The sequence below is a fragment of the Silene latifolia genome, chromosome Y, assembly GCF_048544455.1.
Source record: "Silene latifolia isolate original U9 population chromosome Y, ASM4854445v1, whole genome shotgun sequence".
Lineage (NCBI taxonomy): Eukaryota > Viridiplantae > Streptophyta > Magnoliopsida > Caryophyllales > Caryophyllaceae > Silene > Silene latifolia.
The window spans coordinates 82,199,307-82,203,909 of NC_133538.1; positions in this window are offsets into that span (position 1 = coordinate 82,199,307).

Here is a 4,603-nt window from a genome sequence, read left to right on the forward strand (position 1 = left end):
GGGGAGTTAACAAATTTATGGTGTATTGTGAGTTGAGTGCATCCAATGTGCACTGTTTTGTATTGATATATATTGAGTATGAAGTTGGGATGTAGTTTCAAAATTTGGATCCGTTGTTGCTAGCCTGGTCATTAACTCCACATTTCCAAATTCATTTTAGCTCCTTTCTACCCATTACCTCACTTACCCAAATGTAAGTCCTCGGCATGTGTCTTGGTCATTAGTTTGGTTGGAACGCATATGTACGGTCATAGAGATTTTATTCATGTTAAACTGCATGCATGCTCTTATAGGTCAGGTTAGGTGAGTGTCATTACTTCTTTCTATCTTTCCCTTATATACTCACCCTGTGTTTAATCAGAGTGATGAGCGACCCGTGAGAGTCCGATATCTATGAGTCTTGCAAGGTCGACAATTCAGTAAGTTGGAGACATTGATTTAATTCGTTTGCACTTGTCATTTGCCGCTTTGTTAGTTGTTGCATTAAACTGGTTTTGGTGGATGATTTGTAGTTGATAAGTTGGTCCCATTCCACTATCTGTTCTTAGTTGCATTCATATTTTGCTTGAGGACAAGCAAAGGTTTGGTTTGGGAAGATTTGATGCGTGTATTTTATATAAGGTTTTTACCTCATTTTTACACGCATTTCTGTACTATTTATGTAGCATTTAGCTATAAATACCCCCTAATAGTCTACTTTGGTTTGTCTTGTGTAAATTGCGGGTACGGACCAGAAAGAAGATAAATCGAGCCTAAACTTGTCTCATTTACATGCATTTGTGGAGAATAAAGAATTGGAGCTTGGAATCTATCACTTAAAAGAAGCGTGAGCTGACCTCGGAAGGTGTCAAGGAATCCTACATGCTAATATAGCTCGATCGACCACTTCTTAGTCGATCGAATGCTTTATCTATTGAAGATTCACTCGATCGAGTTGTTCTGAGGCTCGATCGAGAAGGCTGATATCAGAAGTCCTCGATCGAATGGTTTTTCTGTTCGATCGAGAGGAATTGCTGGTTATGTCCTCGATCGAGTGGTTTCATTCCACTCGATCGAGAGGTTTCACCTTGTAATCGTGTTTTTTGCCTTATTTCGAGTGGGCTTTTGTAATTAGGATTTAATTAGTTAAGTAGGACGTGTTGTTACGACTTCTTCATCATCTCTTAGACTACGATACTCTCTCTTCCTCTCTACTCTCTTCTACTCTTACTTTTGGGAACTATTGCTTGGATCGAATTTTGTAATCGGTATCATTACTCTCCTTTATTTCTTAATCTTAATCCCTTTATTGCTCTTTATTTCTTCTCTTCCTTTATCTACAATTGCTTTTATTCGATCTCTTCGTTGCATTGTTATGATGTTTAATTTTTCTTGTTTATGTATGATTATTGCTAATTCAATGATAATGCATAGCTAAGATTCTTTGCTAAGACTTAGGAAATCCATGATTATGAAGGAATTGTAAATCGAATTATTAGGTTTAATGCTAGTGTAGTTTATGTTGTTAATCGCTACATTTAATTGTTTTTGCCTAATTGAGTCGACGCAATTAGTCATTAAACCGCAGTAAGCCTTGACCTAGATCGGAAGATTGGAAAGAGTGAGACTTGTAGCGAATATTAGGGCACGTAGTGAAGGCGGAAGCTAAGCTATCTGTGCTTTAGGGCGAATTGAGACCGGAAGGAGATATTCACTGCCCTATAGACCATACTTGCGTTGACCTGAGACCTAGATTGCACGACAGAAGAATCATGGTGAACCGACTGTCTTAGCTATTTTCTCTCTTTTGCTTAATCTTTATTCCTTTGTCTTTCCTCTCTTTCTTAATCTCATTAGATTAGAACAAACAATTAAAACCCCAGAACTGTTACCTAGACGGACTTAATTAAGCTGACATTTTCCCATCTCCCTGTGGAGATCGACCCTACTTGTTGCTAACTTCTGTTAGTTGTATCTAGGTATTTATTTTTGGTACCTGACAACGGTATCAATCGTTCCATGAAGACATGACAATCATGGCTTTTCAAGCCTTGCTACTATAGCTTCTTCATATCAAACATATCGTTTAAAATCCGATGCATATGTATCAGGAAAATTCAACTTTCGTAACCACTCACACAATACCTTCCTTTGAGCTTTGCCAAGAGTAAAAATGGATTTTGGCTTTGACCTGTCTTTGCGAATGTGCAATTTGGGACGGTCACAAAATTTCTTTATATCTTTTCTTGCAGCAATAGTATCACATGACTTTCCTTCTACATCCATAATCGTGTGAATCAGTAGTTCAAAGAAGTTTTTTTTCTATGTGCATTACATCCAAGTTGTGCCTAATTAACATTGTTTTCCAATACAGAAGGTCCCAAAAAATGCTTCTTTTAAACCAACCATTTTTTTTTCAACTCTTTAAACTCTTCTTCTGTACCATCAACAATAGCTGGCAAATCACATATCAACTCCCATACCTCATCCCCCGGAAGTCGATCCGGAGCATCATCACGCACCTCTTTACCTTTTAAGAAAGCTTTCTTGTTCCTCCTATGTCCATGTCTTTCCGATAAGAAGTGTCTATGACAATCAAACCAACTTATTTTCTTGAAATTAGGGAGATAAAATGCTTTACTCTCTTCCATGCAACAAGGACATGCCTTTTGTCCAGCAGTAGACCAACCCGATAACATTCCATAAGCGGGAAAATCATTTATTGTCCATAAAAGTGAAGCTCTTAATTGAAAATTTTGCTTTTTGGACACATCATATGTTTGCACACCAATTTCCCACAAATGTTTCAACTCTTCCACCAACGGTTGTAAATAAACATCTAAGTTACTTTTTGGATTCTTTGGACCGGGAACAATAAGTAACAAGAAGATAAATTGCTTTTTCAAGCACAACCAAGGTGGTAAGTTGTATGGAGTGATCATTACGGGCTAACATGAATAAGGTTACCAAAATGATCGAATGGAGAAAACCCATCTGTACACAAGCCAAGTCGCACATTGCGGGGTTCATCGGCAAAATCAGGATACATCATATCAAAACGCTTCCATTCCTCCCCATCACTCGGATGACACATCTTTCCCGGAGTACGAGGATTTTCCTTGTGCCATCTCATTTGTTTGGCAATATTTTTTTTTCATACATTCTTTGAAGTCTTGGAGCGAGAGGAAACTAAATTAATGGCGGGTTTATTGATATTGGTTTCCTACTCTTTTCACCTCTCTTATTACCCTTGTTGCCTTTTTTTCCCTTCAAAACAATATCTCCCTCACTTGTCTCATATCTATCTCTTTGACATTTCTTGCACTTGTCAAGCAAAGCATCATCTTTCCAAAAGAGCATACATCCTTCGGGACATGCATCAATCTTCATATGTGGAAGTTGAAGACCTTTAACTACTTTTTTGGTATTGTTAAAACTTCAGGTCATGACATTATTTTCGGGGATAACATCCTCAAGCAAAGAAGCAACGCCATCAACGGCATTAAATGACATATTAAACTCACATTTCAAGGTTACTATCCTAGAGGCGGCTTGTAACAATGACATTTTGCTCCTTTCATATAATGGTTGTTCAAAAGCTTTTAACATGTCAAAAAAGGCCTTTGCTTGTGGATTTGGCGGTTCTTCTTCATTCATTGCAAGATGATCCTCATTATTGAAAATATTAGACTCCAAGGCATCAACAATCATATCTCTATATGGGTTCTCATTTTGTTGGATTTGAGGTTGTTCGGGAGAATATGCTTCTCCATGAGAAATCCAATTGTAATAGTTTGGACAAAACCCATTTGTATAAAGATGTTCTTCTACCTCTATGTCATGTAGATATTTCAAGTTTTTGCATTTAGTACAAGGACATCTAAGTTTATTTTCTACCAGATCATATTCATCATTTTGTTTAGCAAATTCAATAAATCCACGAACCCCCTTTATAAATCTAGCGGTAGGACGTCTCTTCTTATCTACTCTTTCTTCGTACATCCATCCACGTTCCAATCTCTTCATTTTAATCTAAATAATATATAAACCATAATTTTAATAATAAAATATAGAACTATCTTTAACAACAATCCATACAACATTATACTAATCATACTTTATTACTAAATTCAACTATACTAATTAACTAAAATTATACTAACTATACTAATTTATTACTACCTTTAAGAATACTCCACATCAAACTAATTATAATAATCTACTACCTTCAACAATACAAACTTTATACTAACTTACTATATTCAACATTACTAACATTATTATATACTAACTTCCACCTTCAACATGATACTAATTAACTAATCAAAATCACCAATAATAACAACACTAATACTAATCAAAATCAATAACACTAACTTCAATAATATCAACATTATACTAACTTATTACTAATTATGCCAACCAACAACACTAACATTATCAAAATCTCACTTCACATAATACTAACACTTCACCAAAATCCCCAATTTATATAAACCCTAACCCCCAATTTATACAAAACCGGATTAATTAACAATTAAAAGCATAACGACATCAATAACTCTAACAATATCATAATAATCTAATTACAATAACTAAATGTACAAATAAGAGAAAAATTAAA